The sequence below is a fragment of the Aulonocara sp. 'chitande type north' Nkhata Bay genome, linkage group LG19 (assembly GCF_057382095.1).
Source record: "Aulonocara sp. 'chitande type north' Nkhata Bay isolate Kocher_YH1m ecotype deep benthic linkage group LG19, A_spYH_male_GT1.1, whole genome shotgun sequence".
In the NCBI taxonomy this organism is placed as follows: Eukaryota; Metazoa; Chordata; class Actinopteri; order Cichliformes; family Cichlidae; genus Aulonocara; species Aulonocara sp. 'chitande type north' Nkhata Bay.
In genome coordinates this window covers 6,715,297-6,734,041 of record NC_141362.1, presented here as the reverse complement: position 1 = coordinate 6,734,041, position 18,745 = coordinate 6,715,297, and the positions used below count along the sequence as shown (strand labels likewise).

Sequence of the window (18,745 nt, the reverse complement as noted above, 5' to 3'; positions counted from 1 at the left end):
ATTTGCTGAAAAACAGCCATAATGTTCCCACCTCCACACTTTACTGCTCGTATGGTGTTTTTGAGGTGAAATACAGTGCCTTTGTTTTGGTCTCATCTTGCAAGACTATCCGATTGTTCAGTCTGACGTTGAAGGAAATTGCCATCCCGGGTTTCCTCCGTGGCGTGAGCGATAAGCAGAGTTTTGTCCTTTCCTTCTAAGATTCCTAATTATTTAAAGTAACACTCAGGTATGCCGTTCAGCTGGGTTAGTTACAGCGCCGGGAGCAGCTTGGGAGAACAAGGAAACACAGACTGCTTCAGGTTGCCTTCCCAAATCGACTCAAAGGTTTATTTGATACACAGCAGTTTATATAGATGAAAAAAAAGGTTCGTGTGTCAGCTTTCCCAGTTCAAACCGGTACAGACCAAATAAGGAAACGTCTTCCTGCCTTGTGAACAAAGAAGTATCCTGTGTGTAGTTTATCAGCTCAGCTACAATTTATGATCATCCCAGCAAAATACACTCCTAGACATAAAATACAGAGTTCTTTCATTAGTGAATTCTGAAACGAACCACCTAGCCTTTAACGAGCCTTTTCCAGGAGATAAAGAAAAAGGGAGGATGGGAGTAAGGAAGTGGTCTCATCTCTGTGGTGTTTTCGACCTTGGGGTACCAGCTTGTGAGTCCTACACATTAATTCTTGGGTCACAGAGAAAGAGAAAAACAACTAGTAGTTGGGCCTTATTGAGTAACAGTTTTCCTGTATAAAACAATATCCTGTAAATGCTACTATGGTATCAAAATACCTAACAGACGTCACTAGCCGTGTCTGGACCTAAACTCCGCTGCAGGTCCATATATCAAACGATCACTATGGCATTACTGAGAGTTGAAAAACTGTCTAAAGTCTTTCATCTTTAATAAAATGATCAGCGTTCTGCTCTACCAGGTGTAACAATTGAGTTTAACATCCAGGCATCCATGAAAACGGAATTTATGACATTTAACGGAGTTAGAAGTTAGCAGGAAGTTAGCTCGCTAGCTTCCATCTAAATACAATATAGCATGTCCTGACTGCGGGGTTTTGGAAACAAATTAAAACGTACAGCTCTGCTATCACTTCCAACATAAATGAAGACAGAAAACTAAACAGCAGTGACGTTTGTAGGGTTACTGAAGTTTGGCTAGCTGGTATATAATGATGTGCTACGTGACCGCTAGCGACACAGCTATGTTAGCATAATATAAACAAGCTAATTTTTTTTTCCACTCGATAAAAGTTAATGTGAGTGTTCTCGGTGGTCAGGAACAAATGTAATCGCATGGCAGGATGCTGTAAAAGGACCAAACTTCAGCCAGGAGAACAACTGAGATAATCCATCCACAATACGAGGTTAGTCATTCATATACACTGCTGCATGGGATGGGCTGTAGCTACATCCTAAGGTTTTAAAAACTGAGCTTAAATAAATGATTAGCGGTAATAAAAGCCGAGGGAGGTCAACAGTGATCACTGACTGTTTTAGGAGCTTTTTGAGATTAAATAGAAGAAAATACATAACATTAAACATGTTAACAACACAAAAGCCATATTAAACGCAGACTACTTTAGGCCCGGAAGTAGGATTCGTCGCGTCATCACTGAACAACCGGATATGCTCCCAGTATCTCACAGACTTATTATTTTGTACCTGTTGTGGCCAGTTTATGGTGAAATTATGTTCTTACTACTTCCACATTATGGCCCCAACAGTGCTCAATAGAACCTTCAGTAGTTTAGAAATTCTTTTGTAACCAGTGCCATCAGTGTGTGTTGCACCAGTCTTAACAGAGCTCACTGGGTTTTGCCCATCATGAGATGTTTCTTGTGTGACACCTTGGTAATGAAACAGCTTTTTATAGGCCATCAATTTGGTCTGAACAGCTGATAGTAATTTGCATGGGTTGTTATAGACATCTGTAGACAACGTATGTCAAAAGCACCTTTAAAATATTCTTACTCAGAAAACTGGTGACGGGTTTAATACTTTTTTACCTGTTGAAGATGCAGTTTGTTTTCAGAGTGCTGGCGGGCAAGAATAAAGTAAGTCAGAAGGTATCGCCACGTCTCTTTGTGGATTTAGAGAAAGTATGCGATAGGGTGCCAAGAGAAGAACTGTGCTACTGCACGAGGAAATCAGGAGTGGGAGAAAAGGGTGGTACGGGACATCCAACAGCGAGACAGTGGCGAGTTGTGCAGTAGGAGTGTGGTGGGAGTGACAGATGGGTTCAAGCAGTAGAAGCAACAGAGTGTGAATGAGAGTGAAACAGGTGTAACAGTGAAGCTGCAAGGTGTAGAAGTAGTGAAGGCAGACAAGTTTAAATAGCTGCAATCAACCATGCAAACCAACACACTGTGCACAAGAGAGGTGAAGACGAGAGCACAGGCAGGGTGGTGCAGGTGGAGCTGAGTTTTCAGAGGTGATTTGTGACAGAAGGATAGCAGCAAGAGCGAAAGACCTGCTGTGATGGATGGTTTGACAGAGTTAAAGATGTGAAGAGAATGGAGAGGATTAGAAATGAGTACATCAGGGAGACAGCTCAGGTTACGGAGTTAAGAGACAAAGTTTGAAAGGCTGAGATGGTTTGGAGAGTGACAGAGGAGGGACAGTGGATATACTGGACAAAGGATGCTGAATATGAAGCTAGCAGGTAGGAGGAAAAGAGGAAAACTACAAATAGGATTCATGGATGTGTGGATGTGTGACAGAACAGAATGCTAAGGATACGGTGAGATGGAGACAGATGATTCACTGTGGTGAACCCCAAAGTGAGTAGCTGAGAGAAAAAGCAGAAGAAGTCAAGTAACCCATTCATGACTCATTTTAGCTACACTCTAAGTGACCTAAAAAAAGATGTCTTTCACAAAGATCGAGGTGGCTGTGGCTCAGGAACTGGAGCAGGTCATCCACTAACTGGAAGGTTGGTGCTATAATCCCTGGCTGATCCAGTCAGCATCCCTAAGCATCCTTAGTCAAGCTACTGGTGACTCATTCTCTGATGGACACTCTCTGATGCATTCATCAAAGTGTGAATGTTAGATAGAAAGCACTTAGGCATAGAAGAAAAGTCCTTGTATGAATGCGTGTGAAGGATTTTGTTCAATGCACTTTGAGTGATCAAGTACAGTAAAAAAGCAATATAAAAACGAATCCATTTATCAAAGACGTACCTCTGGTATCAGCTCTGACAGACATAAAGTTGTGTTTACTTCTCATGTCATGATCTTAGGAATATTCTTTTCAGGTGAGAGACACTTTGGACACATATAAACTTGGCAATAATAGTTTTTTAGCAGAAGATAATCACAAGATATTTTCTTCTGGCACTAATTCTGTAGTCAGTGTGAGCCTCTCTGGTACCTGGTTTGAAGGTAACTCTACCATCTGTGCTAACATTAAGAAACGCATCAGAAGCATAACAGCTGTGCTGCTCTGTGCTTCTGTTATCATTACTCTTAAGAATCAGCATGTATTTACTAGGTGGTGCATTTTCCCAGTGTTATCGTAGCGAATCAAAAAACATACACAGGTCTTCACAACAACACTGCCGCCTCAGCTTGAGACCTCTTCTTGCCTTGAGGGTTGGCACAGTGTGGTTGTTTTAGATTGTTTGTTTCTCAGATGTTTTGGGGTTTTTTTTTCCTTTTTTCTTCTCTAAGGCTTTAGCATGCATGTCAGGGTCTTGTTTGTCGCGGATGTTGTCATGCACATAAATCACGATTTGTCTATGTATTGCACCATGATTCATCTTTGATGACCATTAATGGAAAGGGCACACAAATTCATAATAATTTGTGTGCCAAGGCTCAAGTTTTAACAGAAAGTAGTTTTGCGTTTCACGTTACAAAGGGCCGTGATGGGGGCGGTGAATCTTGTACAGACTTTGTGCAAGGAATTTATTGCTAACTGGAAGTAGGATTAATTATTTTAGTCATCAAGTTAATTAATGTTTACTAACCTGGGTATAGCTTTAGTTTACTTAAGCCGCAAAGTCAAGTCCAGCAGATGATACAGGTAGATCATCTAATTTAAGCACCTTTAAAACATATTGCAATTTGAAACTGCTGCTGCAGTTTGATCCACCCAATTTCCTCCTTTTCATGCAGTGTCTGACTTAATCAGTGTTGTATCTATTAGTACAAATGCCTACTCTCTTCCTAAATAGGGGTCTTCCTGCTCCCCCCACATTTTTCCATGGGGACAGGGGCGGCTCTAGAAGGGTCGCATGGGGTGGCAAGTGACACCCTAAAATAATCTCTTAACACTTTGAGCATAGTTACAGTTAGCAGTGAATACAAATTCTAAAACTGAAAATATTGCATAGTGTTACCCCACTCCAGCATTAAAAAATGGTTCAGTCCATAGCGCAGACCTGCTTTTTTCTTGTTTTCAGTAGCAACCGATGCCTAGAATTGTGCCAGAGCACATTTTGAACAACACCATGGGAATTTAGGTTTCACGTAGGTGGTTGGTTGTTACACTCTGGAAATAGAATGAAGGGGAGGGTTATTAACCCTCTGGGGTCCACAGACACGCTGCACCTCCAAATCACATGACTGATTTAAGCTGACATAGCAACAATCTGCAGCCACGCTGAGTCTTTTAGCCCGTGTTGAAAGTTCGGACTTCAACGTATACACCGGTTTTTAAATTTTAATTACAGGCCAGTAAATCCAGAGTTCTGATAAAATATATATCGTCACATTTTGTTTTGTTTGTTTTTAAAAAGCATTTTCTAAGGACAGCGCAAAAACAGTAAAGAAAGAAAAAAGCCATGTATAGTTACATGTATAGTTAGTCTGTTGTGTAGTCGTTGTTTTGTTTTGTGTGTCAGTGAGGGAACTAATGAATGTCACAAAAGCACATTGCAGTGTAAACACTGCCACCAAGTAGAAAACCAGCGGAGTGATACACCTCCTGTTGTCAGGCCTGCAGGTTTATCCCTGTGCTGTTCTCCTCTGTCTTGTGGTGGAAAAAATTTTTCTTTTACTGGCACAAATAATTTGTGGGGCATCCTTTTGCGACAGCTGATTGTTCTCTCATTTTAGTTATAGTAATATTTTTAAAGGGTTGTACAAAATTTAAAAAATGGCAGGTGTATCGGCTGCACTTTTAGATAACTATACTATACTATAAGTTTTCAAAATGTACAATTTATATTTGCATTTCAAGTTATAAAAATAATTTACTCAACATGTCTGTGTTTTTTTACGGTGAAAAAAAAATACTACTAGGATTTTTATGTTCTTGGCGCGATTTCAGATCAGTTGTGTTAATACAGTATGTCAGTGAAAAAACAACTACATTCAGACACGTGAGGTTGAGCTGAAAAGGATGATACCAAGCCAAGGAAATAAAATAAAATGAAACAATTTGAAGGTGAAATACAAATTTAAATGAGGAAATTCGTGGATTTCACCTATCGGGGGTTATTTTTGGAACCTAACTCCCGCGATAAACGAGGGACCACTGTATATAGACAAAACTTTTTATAGTTACCATGAACTATCCATCCATCCTCATCTTTCAAACCATTCAGGGGTTTTGGAGTCAACACCACGAACTAATCTCGTATAAATTAAAATCTTTGTAGTCCCAGATTGACTTTGACTTTACAGCATTATCACATTAATAGACAACTGAGGCCGTCTGCTTCCTTTCCACACCTTGCCCTGCCATTTCAAAGAGGCCCCTGGAGACCAAGCACCAGGAGCCACCATGACAGGTGGAAGTCGAGTAATAACTCAGAGATGAGGCTGGTGTGGGAAGTTTAATCCAGAGCGCTGAAGTAAAAGTTAGGTGTGTGTGTTTGTGTGTGAGAGAGAATGCCTCAGCGTGTGTGTGTGTGTGTGTGTGTGTGTGTGTGCACTTGATTAAATTCTTTCTGTTGAGTTGTGTTTTTTTTGTTACACACACAAAATCAAACCAGCAGCAGTCACCATGATGGATAGATGCTCAATTGGCTCATACAACAATAGGCGGAGTGAATAAAGGAATCCAAACCGGACCGCACGTCTGCCTGGGCTGGATCCGACCGCGATCCCACGTCAATGGGAAAATGAAATAACAATAAGAGCAACCGACAGGAAGCGGCAGTGAGGGAGGGACATTACAGCTCTGTTCTGGCAGGCATCGAAGGAGCTCATATCATGAAGCCTCTAAAAATAGCAGCAGCGAGATCGAGAGACTGCTGGGCAGAAACAAGAATGTGAGGAGGTAGAATTTACTGACTTAAGGGACGAAAAGAAGCTCATCTCTTTTTTTCAAGCAAATGTAGTCTCTTAAATAGCAGGGAAACATCTACACACACTGTAAACATTAAATTAAAATCTCATGAAAGATTACCGCATGTATACATAACATTAAATACAAAACATACAAACAAGAAAAAACAAAGAATCTCTTGCCAACCAAACATTTTTTTCATATCCAAAATATCTGTTACCACTGATGTGAGCATTGCCTTTAGCTGGGAGTTGAATTAGCCTTGTTAAAAGGTTCAGGAAAATTACATAATAGTTCGCATATACTTGTTCATAATGATAACCTGGTTAACTTCATCAACACAAAGCAAGCTGTAAATCATATTACATACAAGAGAGACCCTTATTAATAATTAATTAATAATTGTGTTTGTGAATGTGAGAGAGACTGAATCTCAGCCAATGCATATCCCTTACATAGGGGCTGACGGAGATGGTCAGACAGGCAGAGATTTAAAAGAGACATATTTATGTGACATACAAAGTCTGTTGAACATTTGATCATATGCCAAATTTCTACAGACAGAAAGTAAGTTGCATAACTTTAGAATTATGCATGTGGATATATGCGAGTGCCTGTGTGGCAGTGAAGCATTCTAGTACTTAATCCACTACAACCGTGATCAGGCTAACAGAAAATAAACTATATTTCAGCTTCTCAACCATCCATGACTTTCATTAAGAAGTCTTTAACTGGAGATATGTCAAGAATCAATTTGATAATCCTAGGTGGCTTTCTTCTTGAATTATCAGATTCCCAGGATTTTCAGAAAACCTGACCTTGAGGTCGAGGTCACTGAAATTCTGGCTTGTTCAAGATTTTAAACAGATGCACTTATGGTATAAAATTGACATACTAGGTCATGTCTTTCTTGAGTTATTGTGTTCACAAAGCTGGGTGTCCACACCGTGTCATGGTCCCCGTGTCTGCCCGGCTGACTCAGGTTGGCTACATATGTTTCTTGTTTACATCTACCTCTCTCACGCTTGCCGTGTCTCGCCGGGGCGGAGCTCATTGCGGGCTCCCGCCCCTGGCCCTCGCACCTGGAGTTAATCACACACCTGTGGTTCATCGCCTAAACTCATCCACTACTTAAGGCAGTGGCTGGAAACATCTCGTCGCTGGACTAATGAGTAACCTCGGTAGTAAGCTCCGGAGTACTAGTCTCTTGTTGCCTTTTCGTATCGCTGACCCTTTGGATTAATTACTTGTTGTCTGTAAACAGGAATTCCGTTTCCCTGGAACCCTTGGTGTGTGGGCTGCTGGTGTGCTGTGTTTTTTGTGAAGTCCCTCATGTGTGAAGAGCTCCTTTCCCGGATTTCCCTGTGCCCTGGATTCCCCCCGCCCTCTCACTTGTATATATTTGCACCTGGTGTTGTATAGTAATAAACGGAACTGTATTCTAGCTGCCTTGTCTGCGCTTGAGTCCATCCCACTTCGTGACACACCGCCTGTCCACACCGCCTGGGGTGACGACAATATGCCATCAGCCTTTTATCCTGAGGGGTAAAACTCCAGCAATCAATCTATGTATATATTTCTCTGTATCCTGTACAATTGTGTCAGATGTATCATTTCGTATGTGTTATCAATTCTTATACCAGCACACTGTACAACACAATAAATGTAATCAGGAGGTGCCAGCATCACTACAAAAGGATATTGCTGAACCTGCCCAAACACAAATAGTGTTTGGGCAAGTGTATATAGTATCACATGTACAGTATTTACAGTACTATGGCCTTTATTTACTGTTCTATTTATAGCTTGTTTGTATGGCTCTCTGTCTCTCAGCCACATTCCAAACAGCCCTGAGGGACTGAGAGGAGAAGAAATCCTAATTGTGGCCGTCATCTCCCTGCCACGCAGCCACCACGGGGGAACCAACACAGAAACTACATCCAAACATGCACACAGGGACTCCAGAAAAACACAGTCACATGTTACCAGCTGCCTAGTGATGTGTTTACTTTATGTGAGGTGGTTCATGAGACACAGCAGGTTTTGCCTCACGTGGGATTGTTTGCTCTGCAACACTCCCACAATTAATTCTAAAGAAACACCAAAGCACACCTCGCCATCACCGATCTCCACAAGAGGAATTGAACGAGACAATACAGACTACCAGGAAAGATCACTGCCCCCATGAGGATTATTTAAACTCCAATAAAGCAAATATTACCCTTTGAATGTCCTCTAACTTGAACCATGTTGAGCAACAGAGTGCTGGCACATGCTGCAACAGGTAGTTGTTTATTTTCAGCTGTTTCTTTTAACATTTTCCTCTGTGGCATATTCTTTCCACAGGTGGACTTCACCAAAAGTCAGAGGGTAGCGATCAAGACCAACACTTATACTCTAGTACATGTCCAATGATGACACTGATTAATCGACAATTTTTATAGAGGAGATTTAAAAGAAGAAAAACCCCAAAACAAAACAAAGTGATGAACAGAAACAAAATGAAATACATTTCAAAGTTATAAAACAGACACATGTCAAATTCTACTTGCTGTAACTACTGGACCTATCACTCTAATCATTGTTCATCTAATAACTGTTTTAGCAGTTACAAGAAACTACTCAAAGGGTAATAACAGCACACACACGCACACACACAGACACACACACACACACACACACACACACACACACACACACACACACACACACACACATATATTGGCTTTTATTGCTACTGTATTAGAAAAAAAATACTTTAAAGAACACCTACTACTAACTCTTCTGCTTTTAAAAGCATGTTAGTTTTTCTCATTTCTAGCAGCTAGACCGCAGAGAAAATCCTCCCTCGTCTTTCATTAATGTAGCTCTTACTTCTCTGGAGACAGACACACAGGAGAGGAAAAAATGGGCTTCTTTTTCCTCTTAAGTTGAACAATTCATTATTTACCAGACAGGGAAGAAGAAAGAAAATGAGACTGTGTGCATGGATGACTTGCTCTACTCTCCGCTGCACCTCGTCCCTAATGCTCCTGCAGACTTTCTGCCCATCGAACCTTAGACAATCACAAACACACACTAAACTAATGCACTGTGCTGTGCTACAATGAGCGCTCAGGCACACAATTGCACAAAGGGGCTCTCCTGTACAGCAATCAGGAGACATAACAGGAAAAAAAAGTCGCTATGACTTCTACTAACAATATGCACGCGTTTGAATACAGGACGTGTACATTTTCATATTTTAAACACCAAAGGTAGAATAAACTATATGTCATGGTCCTGGGTCATTTTGGCCCAGCGTTTTGTGTTTCCTTGAAGTTCATTTTTGTGCTTTGTGTTTATTCTGATTTTGTATTGGTTTAGGGTTGAACCTGTAGTTTGGTGTGTGTATTCAGCCCTACCTGTGTCTGTCCTTGGTGCTCTGTTCATGTCCCCGTGTTGTGTTGTAAATCAGTCTGTGTGTTCCTGCTTTACTTTGAAGGCTCATGTTCTGGATTTCCTATTCTATTTTGAAGGTCTGTGTCTGTTGTCATTGTGTTCAGCTTGTGTCCTCCGGTCCTCATGTGTATTAGGTTCAGCTGTTCTTCCCTCCTGTGTGTGATTACCTGATTACCTTGTGTGTGTATATTTAGTGGGTGTCGGTCTGTGTTCATTGTCGGCTCGTCTGCGTTCTATGGTGTTCCTGTCTCTGCGTCTCTCTGCCCCGCACCCCTTTTGTATGGTCTCAGGTTTGTCATTTAGTTCTCCCAGTTTAGGTTTCTTCAGTTGTTTTGTCATGCCTCACTGCCTGTTTCTGCCATTGTCACTTTGTAAATAAACATCACTCGTATCATCTGTCACTGCTGCATTTTGGGTCCTCCCTTTCCTCCACACCACACGGCTCACTCCGCCAGCCGTGACAGTACGAGCCGACCAAACATGGACCCAGCAGCTTTGTCTGGAGAGAGCGACCTCGCACGCATCCGACGCCTGATGGACTGGGTAACCCACACCACCAACGCAAGGGCACAAGTGGTGGGGTTAAAAGCCATCGAAGCAATCCTGGAAGAAAATCCCTACCTCTGCCAGCTTAAGGGAGTTTCAGGTTTAATTTGCAACCTGCATAAAGCCCGGGGGGTGGTGCGAGCTCGGGAATCCACAGACTTTGTCCAGCAGCAGCGGATTACGGCCGCCCTGGAACAGCCACGTCAGCTTCTCCCGCCGGAGGTTTTGCCCGGCCCGCCGGAGGTTTTGCCCGGCCCGCCGGAGGTTTTGCCCGGCCCGCCGGAGGTTTTGCCCGGGAGGAAGCGACGATCGCGCCGTCGGCGCGTCACCCCACAGCCGGATATTGGAACTTCAGAACTGCCGGCCGTGGTGAGTGAGAAGGACCCTTTTTCTGTCTTGGACTGTGGAACAGTTTAGCAGACGACAAGGAGAACGGTGTGTTGCTTGCTCATTCTCCTGCTGAGCTGTCTTTACCTCGTTTAGCTGCACAGCCGCAAGCAACTCGGACTCCGGTATCTCCGCTAGCCCAGTCATTCATGCCGTCTCCGTACGGGAGGCTGCGTCCGTGCCTCCCATTTTTGACTCTTTTTCTAGTACGTATTATTTGCAGAGAGACAAACACGTTAAAAATGCAATCGTTCCTCAACAGCTGGCTAGTTTAGAGACTGTTACTTGCTCCAGGGCCTCCCCAGAGGCTGGGTTCCAGCCCCCAGCCGACTCTGGACCCCTGGAGGTTAAGAAGCCAGCTGAGGACTGCACCGGACTGTCGCTGCCTGAGCTGAGTCACTGCTCAGTGCAGCTGCAGTCTGCTTTGTGTTTGCCAGAGGCCCGTGTGCCTGCTGGTTCTGTTGCGTCCCTGCCAGAGGCCCGTGCGCCTGCTGGTTCCGTTCTGTCCCTGCCAGAGGTCTCCGTGCCTGCTGGTTCTGTTGCGTCCCTGCCAGAGGCCCGCGTGCCTGCTGGTTCTGTTGCGTTCCTGCCAGAGGCCCGTGTGCCTGCTGGTTCTGTTGCGTTCCTGCCAGAGGCCCGTGTGCCTGCTGGTTCTGTTCTGTGTGTGCCAGGGGCTCCAGTGCCCACTGGGTCTGAGACTGTTTTTGCTGGGGGGCCCGAGGAGCCCGTCCAGCCTTCTGCCTCGTCAGCTGGGGGGCCCGAGGAGCCCGTCCAGCCATCAGCTGCAGTCTCATCACCAGCTGCAGTCTCATCACCAGCTGCAGTCTCATCACCCTCGCCTGCTGCAGCCTCAGAGTCTTCGGCCTCGCCTGGTCCGGTTTCAGCATCTGCTTTGGCTTCATCCTCGTCGCCTGGTCCAGCGTCTGCTTTGGCTTCATCCGGTCCAGCCTCTGCATCCTCATCATCCTCGTCTGGTCCAGCCTCTGCATCCTCATCATCCTCGTCTGGTCCAGCCTCTGCATCCTCATCAGCTTCGTCTGGTCCAGCCTCCGCCTCCGCCTCGTCTGGTCCAGCCTCCGCTTCGCCTTGGGCTGCAGGGGCCACGCAGCCTTCAGGTCCCCTACTACCACCTTCACATCGTCGGTCATCTGCCAGGCCGCTTGTTGGGCATCTCCGCCACCGTGGACGCCCTCCAGAACGCCCTCCTGAACGCCGCCACTGCCTTCCACGTGGCCGGCCTCCGGACTTGTTTCCACGCCGCTGTTGCCGTCCGCACGGTCAGCCCCCAGAGCTGTTTCCACGCCGCTGTTGCCGTCCGCACGGTCAGCCCCCAGAGCTGTTTCCACGCCGCTGTTGCCGTCCGCACGGTCAGCCCCCAGAGCTGTTTCCACGCCGCTGTTGCCGTCCGCACGGTCGGCCCCCAGAACTGTTTCCACGCCGATGTTGCCGTCCGCACGGTCGGCCCCCAGAACTGTTTGCCCGTCGTTGCCGTCCGCACGGTCGGCCCCCAGAACTGTTTGCCCGTCGTTGCCGTGTGCACGGTCGGCCCCCAGAACTGTTTGCCCGTCGCCGCCGTTGCTGTGTGCACGGTCGGCCCCCTGAACTGCTTCCACTCCGCCACCGCTGCCTTCCGCTCGGTCGGCTTTTGGATCTGTGTCAGCCTCCGGGCCGGCCTCCTGAACTGTGTTTTGTCCTTGTGCTCCAGCATGTGTGTTTGTTTTGGACAGGTCACTTGGTTCGCTGGGGCTTGTTTTTGTTCGGTGTTGGTCCCTCCGTCCTGGGCCCCCGCCGCCCGCCCTGGGTTGGTCATCTGTTTTTGTTTTGGGCTGTCTGGAGTCAGCCCTTGGAAGGGGGGTACTGTCATGGTCCTGGGTCATTTTGGCCCAGCGTTTTGTGTTTCCTTGAAGTTCATTTTTGTGCTTTGTGTTTATTCTGATTTTGTATTGGTTTAGGGTTGAACCTGTAGTTTGGTGTGTGTATTCAGCCCTACCTGTGTCTGTCCTTGGTGCTCTGTTCATGTCCCCGTGTTGTGTTGTAAATCAGTCTGTGTGTTCCTGCTTTACTTTGAAGGCTCATGTTCTGGATTTCCTATTCTATTTTGAAGGTCTGTGTCTGTTGTCATTGTGTTCAGCTTGTGTCCTCCGGTCCTCATGTGTATTAGGTTCAGCTGTTCTTCCCTCCTGTGTGTGATTACCTGATTACCTTGTGTGTGTATATTTAGTGGGTGTCGGTCTGTGTTCATTGTCGGCTCGTCTGCGTTCTATGGTGTTCCTGTCTCTGCGTCTCTCTGCCCCGCACCCCTTTTGTATGGTCTCAGGTTTGTCATTTAGTTCTCCCAGTTTAGGTTTCTTCAGTTGTTTTGTCATGCCTCACTGCCTGTTTCTGCCATTGTCACTTTGTAAATAAACATCACTCGTATCATCAGTCACTGCTGCATTTTGGGTCCTCCCTTTCCTCCACACCACACGGCTCACTCCGCCAGCCGTGACACTATATGTTCAATCAGTTGTGAACATCTCTGCTCTGCTTATAGCCATGATATGAGCCTACATTATTTACCATGAGAATTATCCTCCACCATCGGGGCAAAATGAAGGTATAATTATGGGAAATGCTAAACAAAATGAAATTTTCTATTTATTCACATTAGGAAGATGGACTAGCTTGTCCAAAAATACTCTTGCTAAAGCTGGGCAATAAAATTTAACTGTTTGAAACTCTACTGTGAGTGTCTTAACCAATTTTAATGACGCAACTACTAAAAACCAACTGGAAATCCATAAAAACAAGCAAGAGCTGAGGTTGACCACAGTTAGGTGATGCTTTACATTCTATTCTGAATGGACCACAGGACGGGGGAGTGAAAAGTTGGCCGTCATACAATAGATCGTTTCTCCAAAAATATTCTCAGCTATCCCCAAAGTGCAATAAAGAGTTGGAAATCAGATTAAATTACATTTACATGTGATCATTTTCACCCCTGCATGACTGGTCAATCATAGCATGTTGTAGATATAGTATACCTAAAGAACATTGGAGGACGGTAATTAAAATTTACTTAATGCGTTCTGTTCATTTTGGCAAGAGGCATCCAAGAACAGAACTTGAAACTCTCTCACTTCCACTGGTAATGGTGGACAAATTGCTCTGAGCAGCACAAGCGACAATGGATCTGTTTCCAGAGGACGTCAAAAATTGATGAGCCATGCTGGACTTAAGATATTCACAGATTTCTGGGATCAATAACCTGGAAGCGAAAGGAGTCCAAAGAGCAACAACCTAATTTTCCTTAAACTAAATTGTCCTGTGAGACTCAAAAATCAATCACTAGCTTCACTGTTGCACAGCCACCAAACTCCCTTTACACCTCAATGGTCTTCTGTTGGCTATCCTCCAATACTTGTTTTGGAAAATGCACTTCCTTTTAGTGTCTTAATGGCAGGATAAAGAGACATCTTTATAACATATCTGCACTTACACCCTTCTCTTACCCACAACCTTACCCCTCATCTTTCAAAGACACACACAGCGATTCGTCTCATTCTGACAGTCCTGTCCACAAACATTTAAATTCCATTAAAAAGCCAGCCTCTTTAGGAGCACTTGAATTAAAAACAGTGCTGGCCTAAAGAAAGTAGAGACCATGACTTTACACAGTCACATTCAGTGAAACATTCAGTATCATACATATTTAAAAAAATATATATATATGTATATATATATATATATATATGTGTGTATATATATGTATATATATATATATATATATGTGTGTATATATATGTATGTACTAAGGGTGCAACGATACTCGTATCGATATTGAACTGTTCGATACAGTGCTTTCGGTTTGGTACGCATATGTATCGAACATTACAAAATTTTTAATTTATTTTATCAACTTTCCTTCTGACGATGCTGTCTGTGTTGAGCGCTCAGTGGATCTGCGCTTGACAGTGCAGCCTAGGCGGAGTAGATTCAGTAAGCGCAGGGCAAGCTAGCGAGACAGAAGTTAAGCTCTCGTTGCAACATGGCAAATTGAACCTCCCCCATCCTCATTCAGATCTGGCATTTGGAACTATTTTGGTTTTCATGTGACGTATGACCCTGAAGGTAAGCGCGTCATGGACTAAAGTAAAACAGTATGTTGGATGTGCCACGCAATGCTCAATTACATGGGTGGGAGCTAGTGTGTTAGCGCAGTTAGCTCGTTAACGTGTTGGCCGTCCAGCCCCATGCACGGGGCAATCCGCGGTAGCTCGTTAACGGAGATTTGCCGTGGCGCTAACGTCATTTCAACGAGATTTACGCTGACAGCACTAGTGGGAACACAACGAATATGACTGCACATTTACGCCGACATCATCCTAGTGCAAAGACAAGTGGAAGCCGACAAAAACAACAAGCACGCATGCTACAAACTTTACCCGAGTCATTTAGACAGCTGTTAGCACATGATTCTCCTTATGCTGCTGAGAATATAGCCCAGAAGAAGCGTATAGTATAGCTTTTATTTTGGAAAGAGCCCTTTCTCTGTAATAAACTCTCTTTTCCAAAGATGAGTGATTCCTCAATCAGATACAGGGCTCGCAAAATCGCTAGCCCGACGTCCTGGGGCTAGCGATTTTTCCAGTCGGGCTACCAAAATCTATCTCTGCCCTGCCCGTCGGCCTATCGTAGGAAGGAAAAATATATGTCAATGCTTTTGCATTCTTTCGGAATTGTAGCTGGGTAATTATGTCATTGGCATCGGTGAGCCGCTGTCAATATGTGACATATTGAAATCGCGTTTGAATTTGCGCTTGTTTTTTGCTTTCACTTTGCAATCGCGCGAACTGTGTATAGAGAGCGACAGCACTGATTGGTGAGTGATGATAATTTGTGCACCAATTCCTCTGACATCGTCTTATTAATCATTAGCTTACTATGCAAACATGACAAGTGAAATCTCCGGCAGCAAGCTTAAACATGTGAGAGGTTGATCACGCAGAGGATCGCTGAGCATTATGTGAGTGCCTGTGTAAAAGCAGCAGGATATATATTTTAGTTCTGCTGAGCCAAATAAGACAGGTCAGGGTGAAGAGGTGACAGCCAAAGAAAATCTTACCACAAAACGGAAAAGATATGACAAATCAGACTATAAGGCAAAAAGAAAGTGCAGCTTTATGGTTTCATGGACAAAAGAATTTCTGAGGCTGCAATATGACGAGCTAAATAACCAGGGCTGCACATAAGTGGTCCGCAGGTGCGCATTCGCTGTCAAAATAAAAAAACACGCACAAGATAAGAAGTTGCAACGCGTGTTTGCGTACATAAGATTTTCAGGAGGAGGACAGACATTTGTTTAGAACTCTTAAAGATGTCAAAGAAGCTCCTTTAAGCAATTACTGTGATGTTCCTCCACCTCCAAAGAAATGTCAGAAGGAGTCCAAACCACAAAAGAAGCATGAATTCTCGGAAAAGTAGTTGCAGGAGGTGAGCTGGCTTCAAACAAATGATGAACGCACAGAGATGTGGTGCAGAATGTGCCGTGAAAATTTAATAAATGACAAATTAAAAAGGCATGAACATTTTTTTTGGTATCGAAAAAATATCGAACCGTGACACCAAAGTATCGAACCGAACCGAACCGTGAATTTTGTGTATCGTTGCACCCCTAATATATATATATATATATATATATATACACATATGTATATATGTATATATGTTTATACGGTCAGCTGCCCATCCGCTTTCGGCTCAGTTACCTGCTCAGCAGCCACCTGTAGCTGTGGCACAGCCAGCTGCCCAGCTAGTAATCCAGCCGTCACCTGCTGAATCATCCCCCATCTACCTCACCGCTTACCGTTTCATCCCGTTCACCATCCACATCACCCGCTCAGCCATCTTCTCCACCAGCAGCAGCCTCCATTCCACTACCCACTCCAGCGGCCTTGTCCGGAGAGAGCGACCTCACCCGCGTCCAACGCCTGATGGACTGGGTAACTCACACCACCAACACAAGGGCAAGGGTGGTGGGGTTAAACGCCATCGAGGCAATCCTGGAGGGAAACCCCTACCTCGGCCAGCTCAAGGGAGTTTCCGCCTGCCTTTGCACCCTGCATAAAGCCCTGGGGGTAGTGCAAGCTCGGGAAACCTCAGACTTCGTCCAGCTGCAGCAGGAGCTCAGCGAGCCGGAGGAGCTCAGCGAGCCGGAGGAGCTCAGCATGCCCGAGCAGGAGCTCAGCGAGCCGGAGGAGCCCGCACCGCCAGCTGAGGAGCTCAGCGAGCCGGAGGAGCTCAGCATGTCCGAGCAGGAGCTCAGCGAGCCGGAGGAGCCCGCACCGCCAGCTGTGGAGCTCAGCATGCCCGAGCAGGAGCTCGGCGAGCCGGAGGAGCCCGCTCTGCCAGCTGAGGAGCTCAGCGAGCCGGAGGAGGAGCTCTCGCTGCCGGCCGAGGAGGAGCTCTCGCTGCCGGCCGAGGAGGAGCTCTCGCTGCCAGCCGAGGAGGGTCCCGCTCGGCCGGAGGTCAGCGGACCGGAGGGACCGCCACGTCTAGCGCGGCCTCCTCGCTGTCCACGTCCGGTGCGTCCATGTCAGCGATCGGCGCGTCGTGGACCTGGTGCCACGCCTCGCTGTTGCTCACCGGAGCAGCGCCGCCGCCACCGGACCCATGGCAGGCCATCAGAACCGTTCCGCCGCCACCGGACCCGTGGCAGGCCGCCGGAGGAGCAGCGCCGCCGCCACCGGACCCGTGGCAGGCCGCCAGAACCGTTCCGCCGCCACCGGACCCGTGGCAGGCCGCCGGAGGAGCAGCGCCGCCGCCACCGGACCCGTGGCAGGCCCCCTGAACTGTTTTGCTGCTGCTGCCGGACCCGGGGCCGTCCGCCGGAGCTGCTACGTCGCCGCCGTTGGGCTCGAGGTAGGCCCCCTGAACTCTCTTGTTGTGTTGATGGGCCGCCTGTGACTGTTTGTGGCGTCTTTTCGTTTTTGTTTTTTTTTTTGCACCGCTGCGGGATGCGCGGTCTGACTCTGGGACTGTGGACTGGGTCGGTTTGTTATTTTGTTGTTTTGCTTGTTTTGGTTCTGGCCCTCCGTCCTGGTTCCCCCGCCGCCCGCCCTGGGTTGGTTGTGCTGTTTTTGTTTTTGTTTTGGGGTCGTCGGGAGCCGACCCTTAGAGGGGGGGTACTGTCAGGGTCCTGGGTCTGTGCGACCCAGGATCCCTGAGCAGTTATGTATTATATTATTATTATTATTATTATTATATGTATTTTGGTGTTGCTGCTGCTCTTCTCCATGCTTGTAGATGTGAGTGTGTGTGTGTGTACGTTTGCGGGTATGCTTGGAGGTTGGAGCTCAGCCACCTGCAGGCCTGAGGGGTGTGGCCCTGTGGAAGGACTGGCCACACCCGAAGCCACACACCTGCCGCTGATCAGGGCTCGTCGGGGGAGCTACTTAGGAGAGTCTTGGAGCTCCCACCGACGCGGGATCATTGCATGAGACTCCACGTTAGTCGTCCTGTTACTGAGTTAGTGTGTGTGTGTGTGTGTGTATGCCCGCAGTTGTATGTGTCCTGACGGCTGCGTCTTTTGTTTCCCGCAGGAGGAGCGTGGAAGACACGGGAGCAGCGAGCACCAGGGGGGTGCTGACACGGGAGCGGAGAGCACAGAAACACGGACTATTCACGGGGAGACACGACACGGGAGTCTGGGAGAACACGGGGATTTATTGTTACTTTCTACCATCACTGTAAATAAACGCACTGTTTATACACAGAGTACCGCGCCTGGGTCCTCCTTTTCCCCACATCCCCACGGTCTGCCAGCCAGACCGTGACAATTGCGTGGCACATCCAACATACTGTTTTACTTTAGTCCATGACGCGCTTACCTTCAGGGTCATACGTCACATGAAAACCAAAATAGTTCCAAACGCCAGATCTGAATGAGGATGGGGGAGGTTCAATTTGCCATGTTGCAAGGAGAGCTTAACTTCTGTCTCGCTAGCTTGCCCTGCGCTTAGTGAATCTGCGTTCGACTACTCCGCCTAGGCTGCACTGTCGAGTGCAGATCCACTGAGCGCTCAACACAGACAGCATCGTCAGAAGGAAAGTTGATAAAATAAATTAAAAATTTTGTATTGTTC

General features: G+C 46.2%; 1 protein-coding gene and 1 pseudogene across 1 annotated transcript in view; one reads left to right on the top strand and one right to left on the bottom strand.

Annotated features, from left to right (window-relative positions):
* The window catches only part of kcnh5b (potassium voltage-gated channel, subfamily H (eag-related), member 5b), a 191,046-nt gene that overhangs the window by 26,674 nt on the left and 145,627 nt on the right, over nt 1-18,745 (bottom strand). The window lies entirely within an intron of this gene.
* LOC147306385 (uncharacterized) lies at nt 10,170-17,630 on the top strand (annotated as a pseudogene).